Here is a 19,541-nt window from a genome sequence, read left to right on the forward strand (position 1 = left end):
CCCTCAAATTCACCTGAACCATTTCTGATGCCTCCCTCCTCTTCCACCACTGACATCCATTTCAAATCCACTGACTCCCACAATTACCTCGATCACACTTCCTCTCACCCACCCTCCTGGAAAAATGCGATTCCATACTCTCAATTCCTCTGCCTCCGCTGCATCTGCTCCCAGGATGAGGCATTTCACTCCAGGACATCCCAGATATCCTCCCACTTTAGGGACCGTAGTTTCCCCTCCTTGATAATTAAGGATGCCCTCAACAACATCTTCCCCATCTCCTGTACTTCTGCCCTCAAACCCCCTCCCCCACAACAACAATGATAGAGGCCACTTAGGCCTCACATACCACCCACCAACCTCTAAATCTAACACCTCATCTTCCGACATTTGCACCACCTACAATCAGACCCCACCTCAAAAAGGTATTTCCTTCCCCACCCCTGACTGCTTTCTGCAGGGACTGTTCACTCCGTGACTTCTTCATCAACTCTACACTCGTCACCAACTTCTCCTACACAGACGGTACCTTTTCCTGCAATCGCAAGAGGTGCCACACCTGCCCCCACACCTCCCCTTTCATCTCCGTCCAAGGCTCCAGTCAATCCTTCCAGATCCAACAGAGATTCACCTGCACGTCATCTAACCTCTGCTACTGTATCCGTTGTTCCTGATGTGCTCGCCTCTGTATCGGGGAGACTAAACGCAGACTCAGGGACTGGTTCATGGAGCACGTGCACTCTGCACCCATCAACCAACCCAGCCTTCCGGTTGCCACCCATTTTAATTCCCCCTCCCACTCCCCCCTCCGGTGACACGTCCATCCTTGGCCTCCTCCACTGTCAGAGTGAGGCCAAACGCAAACTGGGGGAACAACACCTGATATTTCGCCTGGGGAACCTACAGGCCAATGGCCTCGGTATTGACCTCACCAGCTTCAAACTCGCTCCACCCCCAGCCTTATCCCATGTTTAGGCCCACCCCTCCCCCATGCCTCACTGACCTGTCCTAACTTGTCCGTCTCCCCATTCACCTATCTGCTCCACCCTTTCCACTGACCAATCACGATAACCCTCGTCCTGCATCCACCTATCACCATCCCACCTAGCCTTCCCACAACCCCACCCCACCCCCTCTATTTACTTTTGGGCTCCCCTCTCCCTCCACAGTCCTGATGAAGGGCTTTGGCCCGAAACCGTGACTTCCTGTCCCTCGGATGGTGTCTGACCTGCTGTGATCTCCCATCTTCACATCTAGTGACTCTCCCTTCCAGTGTCTCCGAGTCACTGTTATCGTGTAAATGGAAGCGCTGAACTGTATTAAATGCTTTTTAACCTCCGCAATGGAACAGGAACCCACAGCTTTCTGGCTGGAAAATGAGCAGCCCAGAGATAGCCAGAAGATGGCAAGGGTTTCACAGGGAAAGGTAACTTGTCGAAGAAGGGTCACTTGACCTGAAACGCCGACCCTGTTATCCTCTCTCCACCAATGCTGCTCGGTTTCTCCAGCCCTTTGTCTGTTTCTCATTCCAGTGAATCATCAATGAGCTCTGAACGTGTGGCTATTTATCGATTCTGTTCACCTCTTGAAATGAGCCAACTAATTTAGTTAGTACCAAGGGCTGTTTCACAGGGAATCAGCTCAGCACATTAGTGTGAACTTGTCCAGCCAGCAGAGAAAGAAAATCTTCGCCTGATGCAAGGTCGCAGCACTGAGTGAATGAATGCCTGATTTTTATTGTCACCTTTATTCCACAAAGAGAAATACAATCAAATACAATGAAAAGCTTTTATTGTCACCACAACACGGCACCATTTTGGCAGAATCAGAGAATCTCTACAGCGCGGAAGGCCTATTGAGTCAATATCAACCCTCCAAAGAGCACTTTCCCCAAACCCACCCCCCTATCCCTATAACCCTGCATGGCTAATCCAAGTCTACACAACCCTTGGACATAATGGATAATTTTCCACAGCCAATCTACCTGACCTGCACATCTATGGACTGAGGAAGGAAACCGGAGCACCTGGAGGAAACCCACGCATGGAGAATGTACAAACTCCACACGGACAGTCGCCTGAGGCTGGGATCGAACCCAGATCCCTGGTGCTTTGAGGCACCACTGAGTCACCGTGCTGTCCCATTTATAATAAATTAAGAATAAGAGAAAAATGAGAGACATGGCTTAAAGAGAAGTCCATCTACATCGGAGTCCTGAGCACAAACCTAGCCACCAGCAGCACCACTCTTTATTTTGTTTTTACAAAACCATCCAGTATTTCCTTCGTTTGAAATCTTACGGATTAGCATTCTCCACCTAGCAACAGCCCAATAAATAAGCTCTGCTCTGCCAAGTGCAACATCGATGCCCTCGGTAGCCATCACATAAGTGGCACATTGTGAGGTGAAGTGCCCAGGCCTTAGCTATGTTTGTTTTACAGGCTGCGTCCCTCTGAGTCACACTTATTGAAAGCACATGCTCAACTCTCTCTCTCTCTCTTCGCATTCCGGCTTGTGAGTCATGACCTCAGCCCCTGGCTGCGGGCGCGAGAGAGAGAGAGAGAGAGAGAGCCCAGCCTCCGGACTCACATATCCCCATGTAATCTGAATCAATGCTGCGCTCATGTGTCATTTGCACACAGAAATGCGGCACTGATCCTGGTCCAGATTAAATCCCTCGCACTGGTTGAGCAGCCAGCAAGCCAACACAAGCAGGAAAATCCCTCCTTTAATAGGCGTGCGCCTCAGAGTGGCAAAGACACGGGCCTTCCGATTTTCCACAACAGAGCTGCCAATCCCTCGGGATTATTGCCTTGCAGGAGCCTCCTGGAGTCAAAGGGAGGGAAACCTCCAAGACGCAGCCACAAGCAGAATGACCTTTGAGTATTCGTTTTTCTTTTCCCCTGCCACATAGCAGCCATGTTTGCGTTTGAGTGCCGGTGCACGACACTGTGAAAAACACCAAGTGAAAATAACTTTACCTAACACTCCACCGCCAGAAAAGACACCTGTGTGGCCAATGAGCCAGTGACAAGCAAAGCCCAGAGCGAGCAGTGCCTACATGAAGAAGGTGAAGGGGAGGGTAGGGACTAAATCAAAACAGAATCAGAGGGGGAAATAATACACTCCACTCCCTGCAATTCCCACCTCTCCCTGAAAACCTCAAGATGGATACCGTGTGCTCCTTCTCCAGGGACACCCGGGCTCTAACGTAACTGCGGAAGAGGGGCAGGCAGTCGGCCCTAACGACCCCCTCCATGGCCCGCTGCTTGGACCTGTTTATGGCCAGTTTGGCCAGATCCAGGAGCAGACCCATGAGGAGGTCCTCTGACCTACCCTCCCCACTCCGTACTGGGTGCCCAAAGATCAGGAGTGTGGAATTGAAGTGCAACCAGAAACAGAGGAGAAGGTTCTCTCGAAAACTAAAAAGGGAGTGCAAGCGCCCACACCCCATATATACATGGTCCACAGACTCCACAGCGCCACAGACAAGCAGTTGGGCTGGGAGTCCGTGAACCACTCCAATCTGCGGTTGCAGGGGACTGCTGCGTGCAGCACCCTCCACCCCAGGTCCCCGAGAGAAAGGGGGAGGAATCCTGCGTAGAGAGTCCTCCACTGGAACACCTTTGAGTTGATTTCATTTGATTTACTATTGTCATATATACTGAGGTACAGTGTAAAGTTTTGTTTTGCATGCAATACAGGCAGATTGTACTGTACAAAGTGTATTCAGGTGATAGAACAGAGAGAGGACTACGACATTAAGGCAGCAGGGGAGGTGGACAAAGAGCGAGATCAACATTAAATATAAAATTCGAGAGGTCCAGTACAATGATATTTCTGTATTTCTGGGCTTCCTCAAATGGCTATGTTCATTTTCCTGTCCAGGGATATCATGACATACCTCTGCAACAGATGGGACTTGAACCCAGGCCTCCTGTCTCAGAGCTAGGGCATTACCACAAGAAGTGTGTCCGTTTTTGTTTATTAGCTGTTTAGGCTATTAGACAAAAAAGACATCAGGCTGTTCCTTGCGCCCACTGTCAGACAATAGGTGGCATCCTGTCAATTATATAGCTTCAGAAGGCCTATCAGGAAAGGTAGGCACTGCTGAAGGGGTTAGAAGACCATCAGGGCACCTCACAACAATGCTGCCCTTAGACGGGGGAATAATCATTGCATTTTTCTGGGACCACTATGGGCCCTCTGAATTGCCCCCTGTTGGGGCATTCCTGATTTATATTATCTGCCCTCCAGCTGGCAGCCATTTCTGATGCAGAATCATTGAGTCATACAGCACAGAACAGCATGGCTCCCCACTATTTCCCCAGCCTGAGGAATTCTATCCAAACTCCTGGTTGGAGTGGGAATGACGGACGTGTTTGGGGACCAATGGCGGGCTGCCAGCTGATGTGGCATTTGGGAACATGCCCAATCAGAACCAGCAACTCTCATTCCCCTGGCGAGAAAGGTTGGCACCTTTAGCAGGTTTCTTCTGCATCCCTCTCGACGATGTCTGCCTGGTGCCTCACTGCCGTGGATCCAAGGCCCACTCCGGAAACTGGCAGCTCAGAACCTGGAGTACCAACAGCTGCACTGGCACCTCAAGCACTGAGGGAGTGCTGCATTGCCAGAGGTGCCAACTTGGTGGTGAGATGTAGAATTCCCATCAGGTCTGTCCTGTTAGGTTCAGTCACGATATATTCCAGGCATTGTGACGTGAATTGTTTTTTAACCTGACCGCGTGTTTGTACATCAACAAATTTCCTGATTGCGTTTCTCCAATCATTTGGATGTGAGACCCCCCCTCAGTGTGATATCGCTTCTTCTGGACTAGCAAATGGATGAGAAGGAATTTCTTCAACCAGAGAGCGGTAAATCTGAGGAACTCATTGTCACAGATGCCAAGCCATTGAACATCTTTAAGCTAGGTCCTTGATTATTAAGGGGCTCAAGAATTAGGGGGAGAAGGCAGGAGATTGGAGTTGAGAAAAATATCAGCGATGATCGAATGGCGGAGCAAACTGACCCAATTCTGTTCCTACATCTTATACTCCTACACTCAACTCCTCCCACACAGAGTCATAGAGATGTACAGCATAGAAACAGACCCTTCGGTTTCTGTCCATGCCAACCAGATATCCCAACCCAATCTAGTCCCACCTGCCAGCACCCGGCCCATATCCCTCCAAACCCGTCCTATTCATATACCCATCCAAATGCCTCTTAAATGTTGCAATTGTACCAGCCTCCACCACTTCCTCTGGCAGCTTATTCCATACCCGTACCACCCTCTGTGTGAAAAAGTTGCCCCTTAGGTCTCTTCTATATCTTTCCCCTCTCACGCTAAACCAATGCCCTCTATATTTCTAGACTCCCCGACCCCAGGGAAAAGACTTTGTCTATTTATCAAATCCATGCCCCTCATAATTTTGTAAATCTCTATAAAGTCACCCCTCAGCCTCCGACGCTCCAGGGAAAACAGCCCCAGCCTGTTCAGCCTTTCCCTGTAGTTCAGACCCTCCAACCCTGGCAACATCCTTGTAAATCTTTTCTGAACCCTTTCAAGTTTCACAACATCTTTCCGATAGGAAGGAGACCAGAATTGCATGCAATATTCCAACAGTGGCCTAACCAATGTCCTGTACAGCCACAACATGACCTCCCAACTCCTGTACTCAGTACTGAGATCTTAGCACTGCTGCAGTTACTCACTGTTTAATCAACAGACACAGTCTCATGCTATGCCAGTGAAAGATTTAGAACTGATTCTTCAATATACAGTGCAGGTAAGGAGCACAGCACACTCATTCATACAAATTGAGTGAGTGACATTGGAACAATTACACTTTGAATAGTTGAGTACAACTAGTTACATATTGTAACATGGAATAGGGTCAAATAAGAAGGGTCATATGCAGTCCTTTCCAACGGCCCTCATGCATACACCTCCACCTTCTCAAGGTACTCAGACATTACATTCTCAATGCCAATTCCTCCAAATGCATGTGAATGAGTGAATTAGCCTTATTGTCACATGCACTCGAATGAGTGCAGTAATAAAATTCCACTTACTGTGCTATCTCATGGACATGAGACCACAGGAGAGATCCTTTAAGTATTTGGTACAAAATAGATTTAAAAAAAGTCCAGCATAAGAATAAAAAGGAAATTTTTTTTATAAACTGAATTTACTGGCCTTCCATCCCAGTCCATTCAGGCACCTCCAGACCACACCGGGCCTAAGTTTCAGAATATGCCCGACTTCAAATCACGAGGCCTTGCCTCCAGTCTGCAGGGGTCTCATCTCCCCATGACAGCCTCCAGTCTGGGCCTCACTTCCCTGCTAGCCCTTGGTCCAGACCTCACCTTCCCACGATGGCCTCTGATCCTTTCCTCACCTCCCCATGACAGCCTCTGGTTTGGGCCTCACTTCCCTGCAAAGCCTCAATCTAGGCCTCACTTTCCCGTGACGGCCTCCAGTCCGGCACTCACCTCCCCATGACAGATTCCAGTCCAGGCTTCACCGCCCCGTCACAATCTCCAGTCCAGGCCTCACCTGCCCACAACAGCTTCTGGTCCAGGCCTCACCTCCCCGGGATGGCCTCCAGTCCAGGCCTCACCTCCCCGTGACAGCCTCTGGTCCAGGCCTCACCTCCCCGTGACGGCCTCCAGTCCAGGCCTCACCTCCCTCTGATAGTCTCCAGTCCTGGGCCTCACCTCCCCGTGACGGCCTCCAGTCCAGGCCTCACCTCCCTCTGATGGTCTCCAGTCCTAGGCCTCACCTCCCCGTGACAGCCTCCTGTCCAGGCTTCACCTCTTCATGACAGCCTCTGGTCTGAGCCTCACCACCCCACGACAGCCTCCAGTCCAGGCTTCATCCCTCTGAGCTGGCCTCCAGTCTGGGCCTCACCTCCCCGTGACGGCCTCCAGTCTGGGCCTCACCTCCCCACGACAGCCTCCAGTCTGGGCCTCACCTCCCCACGACAGCCTCCGGTCCAGGCCTCACCTCCCCACGGTGGCCTCCAGTCCAGGCCTCATCTCCTGTGATGTCCTCCAGTCTGGGCCTTACCTCCCCGTGATGGCCTCCAGTCTGGGCCTCACCTCCCCACGACAGCCTCCGGTCCAGGCCTCACCTCCCTGAGACGGCCTCTAGTCTGGGCCTCACCTCCCCGAGATGGCCTCCAGTCTAGGCCTCACCTCCCCGAGATGGCCTCCAGTCTGGGCCTCACCTCCCCGAGACGGCCTCCAGTCTGGGCCTCACCTCCCCGAGACGGCCTCCAGTCTGGGCCTCACCTCCCCGTGACAGCCTCCAGTCTGGGCCTCACCCCCCCCGTGACGGCCTCCAGTCTGGGCCTCACCTCCCTGAGACGGCTTCCGGTCCAGGCCTCACCTCCCTGTTACGGCCTCCAGTCCAGGCTTCACCTCTTCGAGACGGCCTCTGGTCTCGGGCTCACCTCCCCACAACAGCCTCTGGTCCAGGCCTCACCTCCCCATGACAGCCTTTGGTCCGGATGATGCCTCCTCTATTTCCATCCAAGTCAAGTTTAAAGAGTTTTTAAAATGTCAAAAAAACACAAACAAAAGAAAAAAATGGAAGGAATGGACGAGCTCCAGCATGGGAGTCCCGATCCACCGCCTTGTTAGCCGTCCTCTTGCCTGTGGCCCGTTGTACTCCTTCCTTTTCTACAGTTTTCAGCAGATATGATTTGAAGCAATTAGCGGTTTGAGGGTTTAGAAAGCACACTCATTTGATCATGGGCTCGTCCCATTCAAGCCAGTCTCTGGGTGGGTCCTCAGTAAGGTCAGCCATTGTTCCCTTCATCTGCCTACATCGTCTCAAGCAGTGCAGCATTGATCCTCTCTTCACCATCTCTGTGAGTGACACACCTCCTAACGCTCGCCTTTCTGTGCGTTCAGGCAGCGTGGCAGAATACAAGGAGCAGCTTGTACTTTGGAGACTGGCAACAGGAGCTGGGTCTGTTTCTGCGTCAGAACATCGCCCACAGTCTGGTGGAAAGGTAACTGCAGGTCCCAATTTCCAGGGGAAGTGCCTTTAGTCAAGTTGGTTGCGGCTTTCCTGTCCACGTAAAGCTTGTGGGGGGGGGGGGGGGGGGGAAGAGATTCATGGACCCAGATGTTGCAGGAGGGCCAGAGGGTGTGCATTTCCCCCCACCTCCAGCGAGGGAGAGAAAGGTGGTACTCCTTCCTGAGGGGGCGGGGCACAGGAGGAGCAAGGCCTATGCTGTACATTAACCTTCCTGTTCAATTTGTTACCACCCTCTGCCTCCAATCACTCCTCTCCTAGCACCTTTTCTCCTGATGAGCTGTTCCCTTCCAGGGCCTCACTGCTCTGTGTCCTCACCCCCTCAGTGAGGGAAATGTCATGGAGAGACCATTACTGAGACTCGCCCCTCTGGGGGAGGGGGGGTGGGGGAGGGTACTGCAGGGCATCAGCTGACAGCCCCAGGCACAGGACCCAGTTGTCCTCTGAGCTGACGATGCCCAGTGCCTTGTGAGAATCGGAGCCAGTCGCCCATCCTTGGGGAAGAGGGCATCAGTTGCCTGGCTAACACATCACTGTACAGCTGCCTGTAAGACACTGAGAGGTTGCAGTGACGAGAGCTCCGATATCCGAGGAGACAGAGTCACAGGCGTCTTCAGCACTGCCTCTCAGCCATCTGCAGGTGTACTGCCTTCTTCCCCTTCCTTCTGGACTTCCTCTCATCTCCAACCACCTCCATTCCTCTGGGTGCAGCACCTGTTACAAGCTGCAGCAACTTTCCCGATGCTCAGGGTGAGGCTGGAGAGCTCTGAGCACTCATCCGATGCCCGAAAGGTGAAGGTTTAACTTTAGCCATGGAGAGTACACCGTGCCAGCCCTTCCCTGCCTTTGCCCTGGCCTGATTGAGAATAGGAACAGTCTGATCCCATCGGGGACATCTCCTGCAGAGCCACTGGACCTTGAGGAGGTGAGGGAAAGTAGTGAACCCCTGACTGATTCACATCCAGTGAGTAATTCCACAGGCCTGGACACAGAAACCTGCCTTCCCATATTCCAGGAAGCTAGCTCCTTTCCCGCAGGTTTTCAATGTTACCCTCTGTTCTTGATTCTGCTGCAACCTTTCACACCTCCGATGGGCTCTCCTTTGGTTTCAACGCTTGCCCCATTATCGCCCGCCATCTTTTCATTTCTCTGGCATTCCACCCTCTCGCAGATTGTCATCTTCCTACTTCCTTACCCCTGGCCCGAACTTTAAAACTGCTCATCTCCAGATATCACCCTGTTCCGATAAGGCCACTAAACTGAAAGATTGGATGAAATGTTAATCTGGAAAACTGTTCCCAACTCTATTCCAGCCCCAGCCTTGTTGAGGAGCTGGGCTGGAATTTTAAACATGATGGTGAGTGAGAGGCCCTAGATGTGAGGACTTGGTGGTTACAGGAAGTCAGTAATTTTATACCTCTCCCAATAGGCCCCAATCCCCTCACAAGCCCAAATCCCCTCACAGGCCCCAATCCACTAACCGTCACAGGGCCCAATTCCCTCAATATCACAGGCCCGAATCCCCTCACCATCACAGGCCCCAATCCCTTCACAGGTCCCAATCCCTTCACTATCACAGGCACCAATCCCCTCACCGTCACAGGCCCCAATCCCCTCACCATCACAGGCACCAATCCCCTCACAGGCCACAAACTGCTTACCATCACAGGCCCCAATCCCCTCAACATCACAGGCCCCAATCCCCTCACAGGCCCCAATCCCCTCACAGGCCCCAATCCCCTCACCGTCACAGGCCCCAATCCCTTCACCATCACAGGCCCCAATTCACTTATCGTCACAAGTCCCAATCCCCTCAATATCACAGGCCTTGATCTCTTCACTATCACAGGCCACAATCCCCTTACCGTCACAGGCCCCAGTTCACTTAGCGCCACAGGCCCCAATCTCCTCACAGGCCCCAATTCACTTATCGTCACAGGCCCCAATCCCCTCAATAACACAGGCCTCGATCTCTTCACTATCACAGGCCCAATCCCCTCACAGACATGAATCCCCTCATTGACACAGACCCTATTCCCTTAACTATCACAGGCCCTAATCCCCTCACAGGTCCTAATTGCCTCACCAAAACTGGCCCCAAACTCCTCACAGGTCCCAATTCAATCACCAACACAGGTCCCAATCCCCTCACCAACACAGTCCCCAATCCCCACATCGTCACAAAACACAATCCCCTCACTATCACAGGCTCCAATCCCCTCATCATCACAGGCCCTAACCCCTTTACCAACACGGGCCCCAATCCCCTCATCATCCTTTACCCCAATCCCCTCACTGACACAAGCCCCAATCCCCTCACCAACACAGACCTCAACTTAATAGAATTCTTTGATGAAGTTGATAAAGTTGTTTGGTGAGGGAAGGGCTGTAGATGTTGTATATATGTCGCGGAGCGGCACGATGGCTCAGTGGTTAGCACTGCTGCCTCACAGCGCCAGGGACCCAGGTTTGATTCCAGCCTCATTTGATTGTCTATGTAGTTTGCGCATTCTCCCTGTGTCTGCATGTGTTTCCTCTGTGTGCTCTGGTTTCCTCCCATAATCCAAAGATGCGGAGGTCAGGTGAATTGGCCATGCTAAATTGCCCATCGTGTTAGGTGCATTAATCAGAGGGAAATGGGTCTGGGCGGGTTACTCTTCAGTCGATCGGTTTGGACTTGTTAGGATGAAGGACCTGTTTCCACACTGTAAGGAAATCTAATCTAAAAAAAATGAACTTCAGTAAGGTGTTTGATAAGGTTCCCTATGAGAGGCTATTGGGGAAAGTGAAGTCACATGGGGCTCTATGGATAGAGAAACTGGCTGGACAGCAGGAGACAGAGAGTAGTAGTGGAAGGAATTTCTCAAAAGGGAGAACTGTGACCAGTAGTGTCCCACGGGGATCTGTGCTAGGACCACTGTTGTTTGTGATATACATGAATGATCTGGAGCAAGTATAGATGGTCTGATTAGCAAGTTTGCAGATGACACTAAGATTGGTGGAGTAGCAGGTAGTGAAGGGGACTGTCAGACAATACAACAGAATATAGATAGATTGGAGAATTGGGCAGAGAAATGGACATATGGAGTTCAATCCGGGAAAATGCAAGGTAATGCATTTTGGAACATCCAATTTGAGAGCAAACTATACAGTAAATGGAAAAGTCTTATGTACAGAGAGATCTGAGTGTTCAGGTCCATTGTACCCTGAAGGTGGCAACGCAGGTCAATAAAGTGGTCAAGAAGGCCTGCTTTCCTTCATTGGACGGGGTATTGAGTACAAGAGTTGGCAGGTCATGTTACACTTGTATAGGACTTTGGTTTGGCCACATTTGGAATACTAGGTACAGTTCTGGTTGCTACATTATCAGAAAGGTGTGGATGCTTTGGAGAGGGTGCAGAGGAGGTTCACCAGGATGTTGCCTGGTGTGGAGGGCACTAGCTATGAAGAGAGGTTGAGTAGATTAGGATTATTTTAATTAGAAAGATGAAGGTTGAAGGGGGACTTGGTTGAGCTCGACAAAATCATGAGAGGTATAGACAAGTGGATAGCGAGAAGCTTTTTCCCAGAGTGGAGGACTCAATTACTAGGGGTCACAAGTTCAAGGTGAGGGGGGGAAAGTTTAAGGGAGCTATGCGCGAAAAGTTCTTTGCACAGAGGGTGGAGGATGCCTGGAATGTGTTGCCAGCGGAGGTGGTAGAGGCGGGCACGATAGCATCAATTAAGATGTATCTGGACAGATACATTAATTGGCAGGGAGCAGAGGGATACATATCTTGGGAAATAGACGACAGCTTTCGATAGAGGATCTGGATTGAAGCAGACTTGGAAGGCCGAAGGGCCTGTTCCTGTGCTGTAAGTTTCATTTTTCTTTGTTCTTTGTTCAATCCCCTCATTGTCACAGGCCCCAATCCCCTCACCAACACAGGCCCAAACCCCTCACTGGCCCAATCCCCTCGCCAACATAGGGCCCAATTGCCTCACTGTCACAGGCCACAATCCCCTCACCAACACAGGCCCCAATCCCTTCACAGGACCCAATTCCCTCATCAGCATAGGCCTCAATGCCCTCACGTTCACAGGCCCCAATCCCCTCATCAGCACAAGCCCCAATTCCCTCTCATTGTCACAGGTTACAATCCCCTCACCAACACAGGCCCCAATCCCCTCACCAACATAGGCCCCAATCCCCTCACCAACACAGGCCCCAATCCCCTCACCAACACAGGCCCCAATCCCCTCACAGGCCCCAAACCCATCACCAACACAGGCTCCAATCCCCTCACCAACATAGGCCCCAATCGCCTCCTTGTCACAGGCCCCTATGTCCTCACTGTCACAGGCCACAATCCCCTCACCAACACAGGCCCCAATCCCTTCACAGGACCCAATTCCCTCATCAGCATAGGCCTCAATGCCCTCACGTTCACAGGCCCCAATCCGCTCATCAGCACAAGCCCCAATTCCCTCTCATTGTCACAGGTTACAATCCCCTCACCAACACAGGCCCCAATCCCCTCACCAACATAGGCCCCAATCCCCTCACCAACACAGGCCCCAATCCCCTCACAGGCCCCAAACCCATCACCAACACAGGCTCCAATCCCCTCACCAACATAGGCCCCAATCCCCTCTTTGTCACAGGCCCCTATGTCCTCACTGTCACAGGCCCCAATCCCCTTACCATCAGAGGCCCCAATCCCCTTACTATCAGAGGCCCCTATGCCTTCACCATCACAAACCTCCTGTCATCTCCATATTGGTCATTTATCCTGTCCTACCCCACCCAGAGATTCTCACCCACACAACCCCATGGACGCCTCAGTCCAATTTCCCCACCTGAGGCACAGTTCTGTCCCTCTCCTCTGACCTCTCCGTTGAATTTGCATCCCACCCGTTAGAGTGTACTGTCCCCTCCCTCCAAGGCCTGCCTCGCTGACATGGACTAAGGTGTTGATGTGGGCCTCACTGTTCATTTAGCCTCCTCTGCCGATCAGGCTGGACTGCAACGGGAACTGAACATGAGCATCAGTAACACATGGAGTTTCAACTCCTAAATTGCAAACTCCAAACACAACCCCTCACCCCTGACCTGCACCTTGTCAAACAGATCAGTTAAAAAAAAGCCCTCCTCCATTAACCGTTTCTTCTCCCCTAGAGACTGTGCGAACAGACATATGTTTCTTGCACACTCTGTATTTATCGCAGATTTGCAAGGTGAGAAATATTTTGTATCTAGTCAGGATGCATGAAGGTGTCTGAGAGCACTGTGCGCTACTTGAGTAATTGTGCTGGATTCCCACTGAGAATTCCGGATTTCCTCTGCATTTTGGGGGAGAAAAACGATGGGCCATCTTGATTTTACGTGCTGCTTGAGTGGGTGCCATGATTTCTACCTCGCAAGGACTAGCCGGGTGTCTTGGGTCTCAGTTGAAAGGTCGTGGCCCCAATTCTCACTCCAGACCCTTGAGCCCCCGAGACGGTATAACACTCAGGCACTGCTGTCTTTTGGCAAAAGATGTTAAATTAAGCCCCACTCTGCACTCTCAGCGGGGGAAGGAATGGCCCAGTGGCAGTGATTTTAAGAAGAGGGATGTTGGCAGAAGGGTGCTGCACTGTCTGTACTCTATGTTATTCTGGCCAATATTTATCCCTCACACTAACTGAAGGGGATGACCTGCTCGCGGTCACATTGCTGATTTCGGGACAGCGCTGTTGGCAAATTGTCTGACGCGGCCTCCACATTATGCTTCACGTCAAGCGTCTTGAGATGTCCGGATGTTGTAAAAGGTGCTACATCAATGCAAGTTCTTCGTGGCGCAGGCATTGCCACCCCCCTCCCCCCGGCCCTGGTTCCTTCTTGCATCAGTCACATGAACAAGCCTCCCCGTAACTGGTCTGGTGATTTGTCCATTCGAATCCACCGAGGCTTACCATCGGGCCTGGGTATGTCAGCTCTCTCTCATGCTGTCTCACTCTGTGTGCAATAAACAGAGAATGAGGCAGTCAGCCAGCAGCAGAGTATGTCCATGTATGGTCGGTCTGAGGCACATCTGGTCTGACTTCAAAGAGCACTGTCTGGCGGGCTCTGCGGCACAGCTGGACCATGCAAAAGCCCATCTTCAAAGCTCCTCCTGATTCCTTGCAGACAGCAAGGATAAAACGGGAAGGGCACACTCGGTACTTGCTCCACATTCATCTTCGCCTCAAGCTCTCCCAGTTTGCGAGATGGTTATGCAGCTGCTCTCTGCACTCATAAATCTTCCAGAAGTGCTCCTATGTCACTTGCATCAGCTTCAGTAATAATGTGAACAATGTGAACAATGTTCCCTCCCTGTCTATGGTGAACCAATCGGCTGCTGTTTGAGACACCAGCAACAAGGCCAGTTATTGTCGGGAACTAACAATGCTGCAGATTGCATGACGGCCTCATAATTCAGGCCTCTCTCTGCAATTCCCCAGCCTGTCCACCACTATCGGAGATGAGACATTTGACCCTCATGGCGCATGGATTCTCCCACCCTGTCATAGAGATTTAAAGCACTAAGTAAGGCCATTCGGCCCATTATGCTCATGGTGGTCAAAAACAGCACCTCACTATTCAAATCCCATTTTCCAGCACTCAATCAGCAGCCTTGCATGCCTTGACATTGCAAGTGCACATCTTCTTAACTGTTCTGAGGGTCTCTGCGTCTTACCACCCTTACAGGCAGTCAGTTCCAGATTCCCATCATCCTCTGGGTGAAAACGGTTTTCCTCACATCTCCTCTGAACCTCCTACCCCTTCCCATAATTCCATGTTCCCTTGCTCCTTCTGTCAAGGGGATAGGTTTCCTCCTGCCTATCCTATCTATGCTCCTGAACACTTTGCACCACCAGGGAACAGTTTGTTTTCATGTACCTTCCACTTTTCTAAAGGAATCGCGATAGGAATTCCCAGCTGAAATTCTGGGGCTCAGCAATAGTGGAGTGAAGTCGAAGCAGAGTGGCAGTCTGCCTGTGACTGACCGTCCTTGGGCCTTCCTTTGTGCTTTTCCAGCACCCCACTCCACTGATCTCCAGCATCTCACTTTCTCCTCCGTTCCTTGGAATAGCCAAATTGTGAGAATGAGAAGCAGCCAGTCACGTAGCTGGGGAGAACTGTGGCCTATAATATAGGTCTAACCTGAGATACTGCGCCATTAGGGCCTGCAAGTGTACAGTGCATTGTGAAGCCTGATTTACCTTCGTTTGGAGGTGTTAATCCGAAGTCCAGTCTGCCCTCTCGTGTAGGCATAAATGAGCTCATGGTATCACTTGGAAGGAAGGCGGGGCACTCCTCTCCAGCAGTATTTACCCTTCCATCGCCGTCCTGCAAACCAATGATGTGCTCATTACACATCGCTGCCTGTGGGATCTTGCTGTGCGCATGCTGACCATCGCATTCCCCGCCTTGTGACAGCGACGCTGCTTTGAGAAGGTGCTGAGTCGGGCTGCAAAGCACTCTGGGGCTACCCCTGATGCCATGAAATGTGCTATAGCAATGCAAGTCTTCCTTCCAAAGCGTCAAGTGAGGTCCTCGCAATTTAACAGACTGCTGGCACTCCACAGGCTTAGCCCAGTGTGGGAGGGGCACAATATACTGCACCCTGGACTTACCAATGTTTAATCAAAGGACAGAAAGCAAGAAATATAAACACTGACAGCACAGCAGGAGGGCATTGGGCTTCCAATCCTGTGCTCGCTCTTTGAAGCAACAGTTCCAATTAATCCCACAACCTCACTCTTCGTCTGTGAATTTATACACTTCTCCCCTTTTGCTACCTGCCCAACTCCCCTTTATTTTCTGGAATCAGTGGTGGAGTCTTACTGCTCCAGACCTCTGCCAACTCTCTTAGTGGAAACATTTCCCTTCTGGACATCATGTTAAGGTTCTGTAGGATGTTCTTCTGGATTGCTGTGTCCAGCTCTGGTCTCGCTGTTATAGGAAGGATATCATTGAACTAGAGAGGGTTCAGAAGAGATTGACCAGGATGTTGCTGGGACTGGAAGGTTTGAGCTATAAGGAGAGGCTGGATAGGCTGGGACATTTTTAGGCTGCAGCGTAGGAGATTGAGACGTGACATTATAGAGGTTTACAAAACCATGAGAGATATAGATGAAGAGAATGTCAGGTGTCTTTTCCCCACGGGGGTGGGGGTGGGGGGTGGGGGATTTCATGACTAGTGGGCATAGTTTTAAGGAGAGAGGCAAAAGATTTAAAAAAGAATGAGAGGCAATTTTGTTTTTACAGAGCGGTTTGTGTGTGGAATCAAATTCCAAAGGAAGTGGTGGATGCAGGTTCAGTTACATTTATTTAAATATGTACATGAATAAGAAAGGTTTGGAGGGATGTGAACCAAACACAGGCAGGTAGAATTAGTTTAGGTTGGGATTATGGGCAGCATTGGACTAGATAGACTGAAGGGTCTGTTTCCCTGCCGTATGACTTTCTGATTATAACCCTAAGACTATTTGCTGATATCCAATTTGCTGACATTGGATATCAGCAAATAGTCTTAGGGTTATAATCAGAAAGTCATACGGCAGGGAAACAGACCCTTCAGTCTATCTAGTCCAATGCTGCCCATAATCCCAACCTAAACCAATCCTACCTGCCTGTGTTTGGTTCACATTAGCTGGAGGGTTTACTGAAAACAGTTTTTAGTTCAGGATGAGAGACAGACATTGAGAGACAGATACAGTGCTGTAACCAGTTGTTTCTCTAGACTACCTCTCTGAGAGTTTACACTCGCCCATTCCTGATGCTGTCGGTCCCAGGAAACCCTGGGCCTGGGATTCCGCTCTTGGCTTGGAGTTGGAATGACTCCGGTGTCCCAGAATTTCGCATACCTGTTCCAGGGGATGTTGGGCCTTTCTGGGCACTTCAGTCAGATGACTCCAGAAACAGGGCAAGAGCTGCTGACCCAAATGGAAGGCCTACGTCAGAGCATTGGCACAGTGTCGAGTTCTTAATAAAAAGGGGAAGAAAACAAGGAAAACACAGCACAACACAAACACACATCCCTCATACTTGCTTTGCTGGCCTCAGGGAAAGTGGAGCTATGCAGCGAACAAAAGATGAACTTGTCTCAATATTTTTAAAATATAATTTCTGTGAATAAAATGGCACCAAATTGTGACGTCCTGTGCAAATCTCACTCTATTTTCATTAAATCAAATGACAATAAATTGCTATTCTATCTACCTTCCCCATGGCCACTCATACATTAAATGCCAACTTATGCTCCTGTGCCCACCACTGATACCTTCTGGACAACTCAAGCATCTAACTACCATGGCTCCTTCCCGCCACTACCATAGCTCTTGAAAGCCACCGTTGCCAGCTTATGACACCACAAGACCCTGCACCCACCATGCTGTGGTCTTACTTTTACTATGTAAACCCACTGAGTATCCACAATGGACAGACCTCAGGACCCATACAATAACATCTTTTAAAGATGTTAATTTTTTTTTAAAAGAAATGCCCCCATTGATAAAAGCTCATTCCCTGCATTTAACAGCTTCCATTCCCTCATAAAAAAACAACAAGCACTGGAATTCATTGTGCCCCTTCAAAACGTTTTAGAGCTATTCATCAACCTGAAAGGACAGACACCCTGCTGTGACAATGGAAGGTTGTGAAATCAGTCATGCAACACTATTCTTGTAGTAATAACCTTCAGGCTTATGCCAATACACAGAGTTAAAAGAAAGGGTTACGCAGTTTTTTCAAGTATTTGAGGGGGCGTGAGTTTTGTTGATAGCTTCCTTTCAAGTTCCCTTTTTCAGCTTGTTTTTACAGTTCCTTTAGACTTATGACATTTTTGACCAGTTCCTTTCAATATTTCCAAAGTGTGTGACAGTTTCAAAGAGTTTATGTGCTGCCGAGGCACAGTCATGTCTATTTCTAAAATCCCAAGGATCAGCCAGCCTGTCTCACAGGGCAGCTGACCGTTCAGAAAGTGCCCATGAATCTCCCCCCAAATATGTCTCAGGATCATAACCTCTCCAAAACTGTATCGGATCTAACGGAGCAATTGCGCAAAGTTTAGACTGGCTCCTACTATATCTGATGGCCACAGGTCATATTCCCACATTAGACCTGACTGTTCAAAGCTGATGTTTTAAATGGACAGCAGCCTCCATGAGCCATGGATATGTCATTTGGAATCCAGCCCCGTCACCCCTCCCATACATTGCAGAAATGTTGGGTGCCATGTAGAGAGTGCATGACCAAGCAGCAGAGGTGGTGCCTGGAGCTTGCCATCTGATCACCCAGCTGACTCTGGACTGCTTAACGCTGCCCTTTTGGCGATGCTTACTCCCTCCAGGCAGCCGTGGTGACCAGCAGTCCTCACACTCAATATGGAAGGAGACCTGGCTGTGTTTCTCTCAAACTTAGTCTCGGTTTGAGGGTCACATGGGAGCTGGATGATTGTCCTTTCATGTCACACTCCAGGCCCGGGAGCACCAAATCATCAATACCAGTGGGAGGTGAAAATAGGGGGTTGCAGGTGAGAGGGTTCTCCTCGATGTCTTGTCCAACATTTGTTCCTCAATCCACATCACTCAAACATGACATAGAATCAATGAGATGTACATCATGGAAACAGACCCTTCGGTCTAACTCATCCATGCTGACCAGATATCCTAACCTAATCTAGTCCCATTTGCCAGCACTTGGCCCATATCTCTCTCAACCCTTCCTATTCATGTAACTATCCAGATGCCTTTTAAATGCTGTAATGGTACCAGCCTCCACCACTTTCTCTGGCAGCTCATTCCATACACACACCATCCTCTGCGTGAAAAAGTTGCCCCTTAGGTCCCTTTTAAATTTTTCCCCACTTACTTTAAACCTATGACTCCCCCATCTTAAGGAAAAGACCATGTCTATTTACTTCATCCATGTCCCTCATGACTTTATAAACCTCTACAAGGTCACCCCTCAGCCTCCGACGCTCCAGGGAAAACATCCCCAGCCTGTTCAGCCTCTCCCTTGAGCACAAATCCTCCAACCCTGGCAACTTCCTTGCAAATCTTTTCTGAATCCTTTCAGGTTTCACAGCATCCTTCCTATAGGAGGGAGCCCAGAATTTTATCTGTGAACATCTGACCCCAATCAACTTTTGAAAGTTCTTGTCTAATACAGTCAAAATTGGCCTTCGTCCAATTTAGAACTTTAACTTTTAGAGCTGGTCTATCCTTTCCATCACTATTTTAAATCTAATAGAATTATGGTCTCTGGCCCCAAAATGGTCCCCCACTGACACCTCAGTAATCTGCCCTGCCTTATTTCCCAAGAGTAGGTCATGTTTTGCGCCTTCTCTACTGAATCAGAAAATTGTCTTGTACATTCTTAACAAATTCCTCTCCATCTAAACCCTTGACACAATGACAGTCTTGTTTGGAATGTTAAAATCCCCTACCATAACCACCTGTATTATTCTGACAGGATTTTCTCATTATT

The sequence above is a fragment of the Chiloscyllium punctatum genome, chromosome 10, assembly GCF_047496795.1.
Source record: "Chiloscyllium punctatum isolate Juve2018m chromosome 10, sChiPun1.3, whole genome shotgun sequence".
Lineage (NCBI taxonomy): Eukaryota > Metazoa > Chordata > Chondrichthyes > Orectolobiformes > Hemiscylliidae > Chiloscyllium > Chiloscyllium punctatum.